Source organism: Salmo trutta, chromosome 38, assembly GCF_901001165.1.
Source record: "Salmo trutta chromosome 38, fSalTru1.1, whole genome shotgun sequence".
Classification (NCBI taxonomy): Eukaryota; Metazoa; Chordata; class Actinopteri; order Salmoniformes; family Salmonidae; genus Salmo; species Salmo trutta.
Window position 1 is genome coordinate 34,153,012 of NC_042994.1, and position 13,932 is coordinate 34,166,943.

A 13,932-nucleotide genomic window follows, 5' to 3' on the forward strand; every position below is an offset into this window, starting at 1 on the left:
ACCATGACAGACTAACCCTCACCATGACAGACTGTCCCTCACCATGACAGACCGTCCCTCACCATGACAGACCGTCCCTCACCATGACAGACCGTCCCTCACCATGACAGACTGTCCCTCACCATGACAGACTGACCCTCACCATGACAGACCGTCCCTCACCATGACAGACTGTCCCTCACCATGACAGACTGACCCTCATTGATGTCACTTGTTAAATCCACTTACAGTAGTGAATGCATACATTTCATACATTTTTCCCCCCCCATACTGGCCCCCCGTGGGAATCGAACCCACAACCCTGGCGTTGCTGAGCCACAGGGAGGCCAGTGTTAAATCCACTTCAAAAATCAGTACAGATTAAAAAGAGGAGAAGACAGGTTAAAGAAGGATTTTTTGTTAAAGCCTTGAGACATGGATTGTGTATGTGTGCCATTCAGAGGGTGGAATGGACAAGACAAAAGATTGAAGAGCCTTTGGACAGGGTATTGTAGTAGGAACCAGGAGCATGAGGTATTTATAGTGTGTGCTTCTGTTATTAAGACGTTACTTACTGGTGTTAATCAGTTCTCCAACTTCCTCCTCCTCCTCTTCTTCTTCTTCTAATATGACAGTTATCTCTCCTTCCTCCTCTTCTTTTACTGTAACATCCTCCTCTTCCTCTTTCACTCTGAACGCGTCTTCCTCTTCTTTAACTGAAACGTCTTTCTCTTCTTCTTTCACTGTAACAGCCTCACCTTCCTCCTCTTCTTCTTGTTTTACTGTGACATCCTCCTCTTCCTTCTCCTCTTTCACGACAACGTTCAGCCACAGACCCTCTTCCTCCGTCAAGCAGACCTCCTCCTCGTCGTCGTCTTTAACAGGAGAGTAGCTTGGTGAGCTCATGGTTGGGGATGTTAGCTAGCTAGGCTAATGCTAACTTAACCAGCCCTCTAGCTGAATAATAACAACAACACTATATTACATTAAATCGGATAACTAACTAGACGACAGAAGTGGGTTTAAAACACAGTGGCTAATATACACTAAAGCGTCTAAAGAGCTTTATTGGTTCGGCTATTTTGTCTAGCAAGCTACGGAGGTGGCTGAATACCTGTTTGCTGCTGTTGAAAGAAGAGTTCCGTCCACTACATTATACGTCACACCAACAGCATTACCTTAAATTCCCAGACCGCCATCTGCTGACTGGAGTGGGTAACGCAGTTGAGTAAAATGTTCATTTAATGTTCAGACAAAAAATGAATCACTTTTAACAATTGTTTTTATTTTATTTCAATCATAATATTATAACATTATATGAAACGTACATGAAGGGGAATTGATTTCAAATGGGCTTTATTGGCATGGAAACAAAATTGAGAAGACAAAACAACAAAACAACAAACTGAAACATCTAAAATACATTTCAAGTGTTATATTATCAGTGTTTTAGAAATGTGCAAATAGTTGTAGTAGAGAATAGTCGGTAGATAAATAAACAGATAAATATAGGTGGTGTTTACAATGTTGTTTGTGTTCCACTGGTTGCCCTGTTCTCATGGCAACGGGCCACAAATCTTGCTGCTGTGATTTACACACTGCAGTATTTCGCAGATATTTTGACAGTGGTGGAAAAAGTACTCAATTGTCATACTTGAGTAAAAGTAAAGATACCTTAATAGAAAATGACTCTAGTAAAAGTGAAAATCACCCAGTAAAATACTACTTGAGTAAAAGTCTAAAAGTATTTGGTTTTAAATATACTGAAGTATCAAAAGTAACTAGAATTGCTAAAATGTATCAAAAGTAAAACTATAAATCATTTAAAATTCCTTATATTAAACAAACCAGATGGCCCCATTTTTACTTTTATTAACGATAGCCAGGCAGCCAGGGGCACACTCCAACACTCAGACATCATTTACAGGCAGCTAGCCAGGGGCACACTCCAACACTCAGACATCATTTACAGGCAGCTAGCCAGGGGCACACTCCAACACTCAGACATCATTTACAGGCAGCCAGCCAGGGGCACACTCCAACACTCAGACATCATTTACAAACAAAGCATTTGTGTTGAATGAGTCTGCCAGATCAGAGGCAGTAGATGACCAGGGATGTTCTCTGTTTAGTGAGTCCTCCAGATCAGAGGCAGTGGGGATGACCAGGGATGTTCTCTGTTTAGTGAGTCCTCCAGATCAGAGGCAGTAGGGATGTTCTCTGTTTAGTGAGTCCTCCAGATCAGAGGCAGTAGGGATGTTCTCTGTTTAGTGAGTCCTCCAGATCAGAGGCAGTAGGGATGACCAGGGATGTTCTCTGTTTAGTGAGTCCTCCAGATCAGAGGCAGTAGGGATGTTCTCTGTTTAGTGAGTCCTCCAGATCAGAGGCAGTGGGGATGACCAGGGATGTTCTCTGTTTAGTGAGTCCTCCAGATCAGAGGCAGTGGGGATGACCAGGGATGTTCTCTGTTTAGTGAGTCCTCCAGATCAGAGGCAGTGGGGATGACCAGGGATGTTCTCTGTTTAGTGAGTCCTCCAGATCAGAGGCAGTAGGGATGACCAGGGATGTTCTCTGTTTAGTGAGTCCTCCAGATCAGAGGCAGTAGATGACCAGGGATGTTCTCTGTTTAGTGAGTCCTCCAGATCAGAGGCAGTAGATGGATGACCAAGGATGTTCTCTGTTTAGTGAGTCCTCCAGATCAGAGGCAGTAGGGATGACCAGGGATGTTCTCTGTTTAGTGAGTCCTCCAGATCAGAGGCAGTAGGGAGGACCAGGGATGTTCTCTTTTTAGTGAGTCCTCCAGATCAGAGGCAGTAGGGATGTTCTCTGTTTAGTGAGTCCTCCAGATCAGAGGCAGTAGGGATGACCAGGGATGTTCTCTGTTTAGTGAGTCCTCCAGATCAGAGGCAGTAGGGATGACCAGGGATGTTCTCTGTTTAGTGAGTCCTCCAGATCAGAGGCAGTAGGGATGACCAGGGATGTTCTCTGTTTAGTGAGTCCTCCAGATCAGAGGCAGTAGGGATGACCAGGGATGTTCTCTGTTTAGTGAGTCCTCCAGATCAGAGGCAGTAGATGACCAGGGATGTTCTCTGTTTAGTGAGTCCTCCAGATCAGAGGCAGTAGGGATGACCAGGGATGTTCTCTGTTTAGTGAGTCCTCCAGATCAGAGGCAGTAGGGATGTTCTCTGTTTAGTGAGTCCTCCAGATCAGAGGCAGTGGGGATGACCAGGGATGTTCTCTGTTTAGTGAGTCCTCCAGATCAGAGGCAGTGGGGATGACCAGGGATGTTCTCTGTTTAGTGAGTCCTCCAGATCAGAGGCAGTGGGGATGACCAGGGATGTTCTCTGTTTAGTGAGTCCTCCAGATCAGAGGCAGTAGGGATGACCAGGGATGTTCTCTGTTTAGTGAGTCCTCCAGATCAGAGGCAGTAGATGACCAGGGATGTTCTCTGTTTAGTGAGTCCTCCAGATCAGAGGCAGTAGATGGATGACCAGGGATGTTCTCTGTTTAGTGAGTCCTCCAGATCAGAGGCAGTAGGGATGACCAGGGATGTTCTCTTTTTAGTGAGTCCTCCAGATCAGAGGCAGTAGGGATGTTCTCTGTTTAGTGAGTCCTCCAGATCAGAGGCAGTAGGGATGACCAGGGATGTTCTCTGTTTAGTGAGTCCTCCAGATCAGAGGCAGTAGGGAGGACCAGGGATGTTCTCTGTTTAGTGAGTCCTCCAGATCAGAGGCAGTAGGGATGACCAGGGATGTTCTCTGTTTAGTGAGTCCTCCAGATCAGAGGCAGTAGGGAGGACCAGGGATGTTCTCTGTTTAGTGAGTCCTCCAGATCAGAGGCAGTAGGGATGCCCAGGGATGTTCTCTTGATAAGTGAGTGAATTGGACCATTTTCCTGTCAAAATGTAACGAGTACTTTTGGGTGTCAGGGGAAAATGTATGGAGCAAAAAGTACAATATTTTATTTTAGGAATGTAGTGAAGTAAAAGTAAAAGTTGTCAAAAATATAAATAGTAAAGTAAAGTACAGATACCCCAAAACAACTACTTAAGTAGTACTTTAAAGTCGTTTTACTTAAGTACTTTACACCACTGGTGTTTTGATCACCCAGATATGGTGATCACACAGACCCACAATTATTTGTGGGTCTGTGTGATCTGTGTGAAATATGTCTCTCTAATGTGGTCATGCGTTTGGCAGGAGGTTAGGAAGTGCAGCTCAGTTTCCACCTCATTTTGTGGGTAGTGGGTCATCTTTCGAGAACCAGGTCTGCCTGCCGAAATAGCAAGGCTATTCTCACTGAGTCTGTACATAGTCAAAGCTTTCCTTAAGTTTGGGTCAGTCACAGTGGTCAGGTATTCTGCCTCTGTGTACTCTCTGTTTAGAGCCAAATAGCATTCTAGTTTGCTCTGTTTTTTTGTTGACTCTTTCCAATGTGTCAAGTAATTATCTTTTTGTTTTCTCATGATTTGGTTGGGTCTAATTGTGTTGCTGTCCTGGGGCTTTGTGGGGGCTTTTTGTGTTTGTGAACAGAGCCCCAGAACCAGTTCACTGAGAGGACTCTTCTCCAGGTTCATCTCTCTGTAGGTCCAGCTGGCTGAGGGGATTCTTCTCCAGGTTCATCTCTCTGTAGGACCAGCTGGCTGAGGGGACTCTTCTCCAGGTTAATCTCTCTGTAGGTGAATGCTCTGTGGAGTCTGTTTGTATTTGTGGACAGAGCCCCAGAACCAGCTGGCTGAGGGGTTAATCTCTCTGTAGGTGAGGGCTTTATGGTGGAATATGTGGGTATCACTTCCTTTTAGGTGGTTGTAGAATTTAACAGCTCTTTTCTGGATTTTGATCCTGATTCTGCTCTGCATGCATTGTTTGAGGTTTTTGCGTTGTACACAAAGTATATTTTTTGCAGAACTCTGCATGCAGAGTCTCAATTGGGTGTTTTGTCCCATTTGATGAACTCTTGGTTAGTGAGCGGACCCCAGACCTCACAACCATAGAGTGAAACGCGTTCCATAACTGATTGAAGTATTTTTTTTAGCCAGATCTCAATTGGAATGTTGAGTTTTATGTTCCTTTTTGATGGCATTGAAGGCCCTTCTTGCCTTGTCTCTTAGATTGTTCACAGACTTGTGGACGGTCATCTGTGGTGTTGATGTTTAGGCCAAATATGGGTGTAATTCTTTGTGTGCTCTAGAGAAACGGTTTCTAGATATTAATTCATGTTTGTGGTCCTGTCAACTGGAACACCATTGTGTTTTTGTCTTACTGAGAACTGACCAGACTGCTCACGTATGTCGTTCAATGAAGACCAAGGCGCAGCGTGTGCATCGTTCCACATTTTATTTAAACTGTGAAACTATGCGATATATACAAATAAACTAATAAACAAAACAACAAACCGTGACGAAGAGGTGCAACATACACTTTACTCAAAATAATCTCCCACAAAACCTAATGGGAAAAACAACAACTTAAATATGATCCCCAATTAGAGACAACGATGACCAGCTGCCTCTAATTGGAGACCACCCCCCCCCAAAAAACAACAACATAGAAATACAGAAACTAGAACCCCACATAGAAATACAGAAACTAGACAAAAAACAACAGAGAAACTAGAACCAACATAGAAATACATAAACTAGACAAAATCCCCCAACATAGAAAAAATAAACTAGAACCAACATAGAAATAAATAAAGTAGACAAAAAAAACAACATGGAAAAAAGAAACTAGAACCAACATAGAAACAAATAAACTAGACAAAACCCCCCTGTCACGCCCTGAACCTACTCTACCATAGAAAATAAAAGCTTTCTATGGTCAGGACGTGACATCAGACGCAATAGCTTCAAGTGATTCCTCTCATCAACGCAGCATTGAGCGACAGAGCATCTATTAGCTACACGGTGACGTTCAACCATTCCGGGTTTCAAGTGGTGTGGAGGCTGTGCTTTGGCAAAGTGGGTGGGGTTATATCCTGCCTGTTTGGCCCTGTCCGGGAGTTTCATCGGATGGGGCCACAGTGTCTCCTGACCCCTCCTGTCTCAGCCTCCAGTATTTATGCTGCAGTAGTTTATGTGTCGGGGGGCTAGGGTCAGTCTGTCACATCTGGAGTATTTCTCTTGTCTTTTCCGGTGTCCTGTGTGAATTTAAATATGCTCTCTCTAATTCTCTCTTTCTTTCTCTCTCGGAGGAGGACCTGAGCCCTAGGACCATGCCTCAGGACTACCTGGCTTGATGACTCCTTGCTGTCCCCAGTTCACCTGGCCGTGCTGCTGCTCCAGTTCCAACTGTTCTGCCTGCAGCTATGGAACCCTGACCTGTTCACCGGACGTGCTACCTGTCCCAGACCTGCTGTCCCAGACCTGCTGGAACCCTGACCTATTCACCGGACGTGCTACCTGTCCCAGACCTGCTGTCCCAGACCTGCTGGAACCCTGACCTATTCACCGGACGTGCTACCTGTCCCAGACCTGCTGTTTTCAACTCTCTAGAGACAGCAGGAGCGGTAGAGATACTCTCAAAGATCGGCTATGTAAAAGCCAACTGACACTTACTCTTGTGTTACTGACTTGTTGTAGCCTCGACAACTACTGTGATTATTATTATTTGACCCTGCTGGTCATTTATGAACATTTGAACATCTTGGCCATGTGCTGTTATAATCTCCACCCGGCACAGCCAGAAGAGGACTGGCCACCCCTCATAGCCTGGTTCCTCTCTAGGTTTCTTCCTAGGTTTTGGCCTTTCTAGGGAGTTTTTCCTAGCCACCGTGCTTCTACACCTGCATTGCTTGCTGTTTGGGGTTTTAGGCTGGGTTTCTGTACAGCACTTTGAGATATCAGCTGATGTAAGAAGGGCTATATAAATAAATTTGATTTGAATATAGTGTCGATGATTGGAAAGAAAACGTTAAAAGCTCAGCTACAGCCAATGGCAGCACTCAGAGGGCAGATGACACGGTGCCTGGTTAAGTTAGTTATTTTTTTTCCTGCGAGCCACCTAGCTAACTTTAGTCTATCTACTGAACCCCATATTGTGTATTAATGGCTAACATGCTACTGTGTCACAGTGGGGGGCAATCAAGTAATTGTTCTGTTTGCTAACTTAGTTAGCTAGCTAGCTAAACAACTATTGAACCCCATATTGTGTATTAATGGCTAACATGCTACTGTGTTACAGTGGGGGGAAATCAAGTAATTGTTCTGTTTGCTAACTTAGTTAGCTAGCTAGCTAAACAACTACTGATGTCACGTCTTGACCATAGTAAGATGTGATTTTCTATGGTAGAGTAGGTCAAGGCGTGACAGGGGGGTGTTTTGTGTTTTTCTATGTTTTCTATTTCTATGTTTAAGTTCTAGTTGTTCTATTTCTATGTTGTTGTTTTTTTGGGTTGATCTCCAATTGGAGGCAGCTGGTCCTCGTTGCCTCTAATTGGAGATCATATTTAAGTAGGGGGTTTTATCCTGGGTTTTGTGGGTGATTATATTTTGAGTAGTGTTTGTTTCTCTCTGCGTCACGGTTTGTTGTTTTGTCAAGTCAGTTATTTATGTTTTGCAAAGTTTCACAGATTAAATAAAATGTGGAACTACAACCACGCTGCACTTTGGTCCGATCCTTTCAACAGCCGTGACGTCTGAACCCCATATTGTGTATTAATGGCTAACATACTACTGTGTTACAGTGGTGGGAAATCAAGTAATTGTTCTGTTTGCTAACTTAGTTAGCTAGCTAGCTAAACAGCCACTGAACCCCATATTGTGTGTTTGCTAACTTAGTTAGCTAGCTAGCTACTGAACCCCATATTGTGTATTAATGGCTAACATACTACTGTGTTACAGTGGTGGGAAATCAAGTAATTGTTCTGTTTGCTAACTTAGTTAGCTAGCTAGCTACTGAACCCCATATTGTGTATTAATGGCTAACATACTACTGTGTTACAGTGGGGGGAAATCAAGTAAGTGTTCTGTTTGCTAACTTAGTTTGTCTCTACATTAACTAACATATTCCTCTCAATTGTACATTTTTTGCTTGACTCGTTATAACTAGTTACATCTGCTTCCACCGTAATGTTTTGTCAGCCATCTTTGCTGAAGAAAGTCACCAGGGTGACGACGGGTGGCTCGCGTCAAAATTCATAATTGGAACCACTCGATACGATTAGTCATATAAAAACCTTGGGACCCAAATGCATAATGAGTGATCTACCTCCCCCTTGTGGTGGTCTGGAGCAATGAAGCAGTGACGCCGGGTACCTCTAAGTCCTGCAGTGTAAGATCACAACTTTTAAAGGAGGAACCACTGCAGTGGCGGTTCTAGACCATTTCAACTGGGGGGCCCAAGCTGGGGCCCAGCTGTACTGTTAGAGGGGGGGCCCAGTTACATTAGACGTTATTGTTGTCATATCGTTTTCTTCACTGCATTAGCAGGCAAAATACCATGTTCATAATCATTAGTGTTCCGCGTTGCCACTGTCTAATAACGGATGTAAAAAAAGAACAATAGCAAAAATTAGTTATGTAAAAATTATTTCATAATCCACATTTAGGGGGGGCCACAAGGGGGTCCAAAATTGTTGTCACAAGGGCACTACCCCCCCTAGAACCGCTAGTGCCTACCAAGGTACATTTGTTCAGTCATGGCTGTAGGTAGATACTGTCGGCCTTGCTACCTCGGTACATTTGTTCAGTCATGGCTGTAGTTAGATACTGTCAGCCTTCCTACCAAGGTACATTTGTTCAGTCTGGTCACGGTGCAAAAGGTTGAGGGTTATGCCATATTTCTTTCTATTAGGCTAGATATTATTGCAAACGTCATCTCTCTGCCTGTGCACACGTATGCATGTTCTACTAGTCTACCCTCATGTTGATGTTATGCAGACAATACCGTGTGGTGCCTGGGCTTCTTCCTGGAGTAAATTCTAGAAACAGAACTCCTTCGCCTAGGTGTGTCATTGCAGTTGAACTGTATCTCTCTAGAGGGATTAGACATTTATGCTTTGATTTCAAGCAGATGATTTATGAGGAGGGGCTGAATGGGAGTTTGATGATGACAACACTCCTCCCACAGCTGTACAAATATTCCCTGAACTTTACTGTATGTTTCTTTGGAATGGCAAATTTCATCACGACCACCTCTCTCATCATCTGCTGATCACCAATGATCTTAACCACAGATTGTTACCCCAGATAATGTGATTTAACCACAGATTGTTACCCCAGATAATGTGATTTAACCACAGATTGTTACTCCAGATAATGTGATTTAACCACAGATTGTTTCTCCAGATAATGTGATTTAACCACAGATTGTTTCTCCAGATAATGTGATTTAACCACAGATTGTTACTCCAGATAATGTGATTTAACCACAGATTGTTACTCCAGATAATGTGATTTAACCACAGATTGTTTCTCCAGATAATGTGATTTAACCACAGAGCAATACTTCCGCACGAGGCGCTCTTTTTCCTGTTTCCGGTCACAACTTGCAGACTTGTTTACGCTGCTGTGCGTTTTTGTTGCCGTTTTTACTTTGCTACCTGACGGTTTTTACTTTTTCATTACCGTATATTTTTACTTTTTCCCTCACTCAACTTTTATTTTATTTTATTTTTTTCAACTTTCCTACCCCGGAGGTTTTATCTGGACATGGTTCGTCAGGACTTCAAACAGCCGAAGCTAAGTAACATTAACATGATGCCTTCTAATTGCAGTCGTTGTACTCATAATATACAGGAGAACGATCGCCTTACGGCAAGGATAGCTGTGCTGCAAGCCCAGCTTCAGACGCAATCGTTAGGCAAGGGTAATTTCAGTGTAGGAAAGGATGAAACAGCGTCTGTGCCACCAGCAAGTACAGATAGTAACGTTAGTATAAACCCCCTCGCACGGTCCCCGCAGCCGGACATCTTTCTCATGGTTTCTGGAGGGAAACGCTGTAGGAATGCTCAACCGGTGTCGCTTATTAAGCCGACAGAAACTTTCAACCGGTTCTCCCCGTTAAGCGAGTCGGAGTCGGAGGCCGAGACTTCTCTGGTCTCTGCTCCTCCCGTTGTGGGGTCTGAGACGCCGACGGCTCCCACCATTAGCTCTGACAAATTGAAAACCCTAGTCATTGGCGACTCCATTACCCGCAGTATTAGACTTAAAACTAATCATCCAGCGATCATACACTGTTTACCAGGGGGCAGGGCTACCGACGTTAAGGCTAATCTAAAGACGGTGCTGGCTAAAGCTAAAACTGGCGAGTGTAGAGAGTATAGAGATATTGTTATCCATGTCGGCACCAACGATGTTAGGATGAAACAGTCAGAGGTCACCAAGCGCAACATAGCTTCAGCATGTAAATCAGCTAGAAAGATGTGTCGGCATCGATTAATTGTCTCTGGCCCCCTCCCAGTTAGGGGGAGTGATGAGCTCTACAGCAGAGTCTCACAACTCAATCGCTGGATGAAAACTGTTTTCTGCCCCTCCCAAAAGATAGAATTTGTAGATAACTGGCCCTCTTTCTGGGATTCACCCACAAACAGGACCAAGCCTGGCCTGCTGAGGAGTGATGGACTCCATCCTAGCTGGAGGGGTGCTCTCATCTTATCTACGAACATAGACAGGGCTCTAACTCCTCTAGCTCCACAATGAAATAGGGTGCAGGCCAGGCAACAGGCTGTTAGCCAGCCTGCCAGCTTAGTGGAGTCTGCCACTAGCACAGTTAGCGTAGTCAGCTCAGCTTTCCCCATTGAGACCGTGTCTGTGCCTCGATCTAGGTTGGGCAAAATTAAAAATGGCGGTGTTCGCTTCAGTAATCTTACTAGTATAAAGACCTCCTCCATTCCTGCCATTATTGAAAGAGATTGTGATACTTCACATCTCAAAATTGGGTTACTTAATGTTAGATCCCTCACTTCCAAGGCAGTTATAGTCAATGAACTAATCACTGATCATAATCTTGATGTGATTGGCCTGACTGAAACATGGCTTAAGCCTGATGAATTTACTGTGCTAAATGAGGCCTCACCCCCTGGTTACACTAGTGACCATACCCCCCGTGCATCCGGCAAAGGCGGAGGTGTTGCTAACATTTACGATAGCAAATTTCAATTTACAAAAAAAAAAAACAATGACGTTTTCGTCTTTTGAGCTTCTAGTCATGAAATCTATGCAGCCTACTCAATCACTTTTTATAGCTACTGTTTACAGGCCTCCTGGGCCATATGCAGTGTTCCTTACTGAGTTCCCTGAATTCCTATCGGATCTTGTAGTCATAGCAGATAATATTCTAATTTTTGGTGACTTTAACATTCACATGGAAAAGTCCACAGACCCACTCCAAAAGGCTTTCGGAGCCATCATCGACTCAGTGGGTTTTGTCCAACATGTCTCTGGACCTACTCACTGCCACAGTCATACTCTGGACCTAGTTTTGTCCCATGGAATAAATGTTGTGGATCTTAATGTTTTTCCTCATAATCCTGGATTATCGGACCACCATTTTATTGCGTTTACAATTGCAACAAATAATCTGCTCAGACCCCAACCAAGGAAGATTAAAAGTCGTGCTATAAATTCTGAGACAACCCAAAGATTCCTTGATGCCCTTCCAGACTCCCTCTGCCTACCCAAGGACGTCAGAGGACAAGAATCAGTTAACCACCTAACCGAGGAACTCAATTTAACCTTGCGCAATACCCTAGATGCAGTTGCACCCCTAAAAATTAAAAACATCTGTCATAAGAAACTAGCTCCCTGGTATAAAGAAAATACACGAGCTCTGAAGCAAGCTTCCAGAAAATTGGAACGGAAATGGCGCCACACTAAACTGGAAGTCTTCCAACTAGCTTGGAAAGACAGTACCGTGCAGTATCGAAGAGCCCTCACCGCTGCACGATCATCCTATTTTTCCAACTTAATTGAGGAAAATAAGAACAATCCGAAATTTCTTTTTGACACTGTCGCAAAGCTAACTAAAAAGCAGCATTCGCAAATGGAGGATGGCTTTCACTTCAGCAGTAATAAATTTATGAACTTCTTTGAGGAAAAGATCATGATCATTAGAAAGCAAATTACGGACTCCTCTTTAAATCTGGGTATTCCTCCAGGGCTCCATTGTCCTGAGTCTGCACAACTCTGCCAGGACCTAGGATCAAGGGAGATACTAAAGTGTTTTAGTACTATATCTCTTGACATAATGATGAAAATAATCATGGCCTCCAAACCCTCAAGCTGCATACTGGACCCTATTCCAACTAAACTACTGAAAGAGCTGCTTCCTGTGCTTGGCCCTCCTATGTTGAACATAATAAACGGCTCTCTATCCACCGGATGTGTACCAAGCTCACTAAAAGTGGCAGTAATAAAGCCTCTCTTGAAAAAGCCGAATCTTGACCCAGAAATTATAAAAAACTATCGGCCTATATCGAATCTTCCATTCCTCTCAAAAATTTTAGAAAAAGTTGTTGCGCAGCAACTCACTGCCTTCCTGAAGACAAACAATGTATACGAAACGCTTCAGTCTGGTTTTAGACCCCATCATAGCACTGAGACTGCACTTGTGAAGGTGGTAAATGACCTTTTAATGACGTCAGACCGAGGCTCTGCATCTGTCCTCATGCTCTTAGATCTTAGTGCCGCTTTTGATACCATCGATCACCACATTCTTTTGGAGAGATTGGAAACCCAAATTGGTCTACATGGACAAGTTCTGGCCTGGTTTAGATCTTATCTGTCGGAAAGATATCAGTTTGTCTCTGTGAATGGTTCATCCTCTGACAAATCAATTGTAAATTTCGGTGTTCCTCAAGGTTCCGTTCTAGGACCACTATTGTTTTCACTATATATTTTACCTCTTGGGGATGTCATTCGAAAACATAATGTTAAATTTCACTGCTATGCGGACGACACACAGCTGTACATTTCAATGAAACATGGTGAAGCCCCAAAATTGCCCTCGCTAGAAGCCTGTGTTTCAGACATAAGGAAGTGGATGGCTGCAAATTTTCTACTTTTAAACTCGGACAAAACAGAGATGCTTGTCCTAGGTCCCAAGAAACAAAGAGATCTTCTGTTGAATCTGACAATTAATCTGGATGGTTGTACAGTCGTCTCAAATAAAACTGTGAAGGACCTCGGCGTTACTCTGGACCCTGATCTCTCTTTTGAAGAACATATCAAGACTGCTTCAAGGACAGCTTTTTTCCATCTACGTAACATTGCAAAAATCAGAAACTTTCTGTCCAAAAATGACGCAGAAAAATTAATCCATGCTTTTGTTACTTCTAGGCTCGACTACTGCAATGCTCTACTTTCCGGCTACCCGGATAAAGCACTAAACAAACTTCAGTTAGTGCTAAATACGGCTGCTAGAATCCTGACTAGAACCAAAAAGTTTGATCATATTACTCCAGTGCTAGCCTCCCTACACTGGCTTCCTGTTAAGGCAAGGGCTGATTTCAAGGTTTTACTGCTAACCTACAAAGCATTACATGGGCTTGCTCCTACCTATCTTTCCGATTTGGTCCTGCCGTACATACCTACACGTACGCTACGGTCACAAGACGCAGGCCTCCTAATTGTCCCTAGAATTTCTAAGCAAACGGCTGGAGGTAGGGCTTTCTCCTATAGAGCTCCATTTTTATGGAATGGTCTGCCTACCCATGTGAGAGACGCAGACTCAGTCTCAACCTTTAAGTCTTTACTGAAGACTTATCTCTTCAGTAGGTCCTATGATTAAGTATAGTCTGGCCCAGGAGTGTGAAGGTGAACGGAAAGGCTGGAGCAACGAACCACCCTTGCTGTCTCTGCCTTGTCGGTTCCCCTCTTCCCACTGGGATTCTCTGCCTCTAACCCTTTTACAGGGGCTGAGTCACTGACTTACTGGTGTTCTTCCATGCCGTCCATGGGAGGGGTGCGTCACTTGAGTAGGTTGAGCCACTGACGTGGTCTTCCTGTCTGGGTTG

At 43.9% G+C, this 13,932-nt stretch overlaps 1 long non-coding RNA gene across 1 annotated transcript; it reads right to left on the bottom strand.

Moving 5' to 3' along the window:
• Positions 1–723: 723 nt before the first annotated feature.
• On the bottom strand, positions 724–1,131 carry LOC115178370 (uncharacterized). The gene is made up of 2 exons (XR_003872611.1): positions 1,094–1,131; positions 724–854 (listed from the first exon to the last, which is right to left on the bottom strand). It is a non-coding gene; the product is annotated as an uncharacterized LOC115178370 (long non-coding RNA).
• Positions 1,132–13,932: the final 12,801 nt, after the last annotated feature.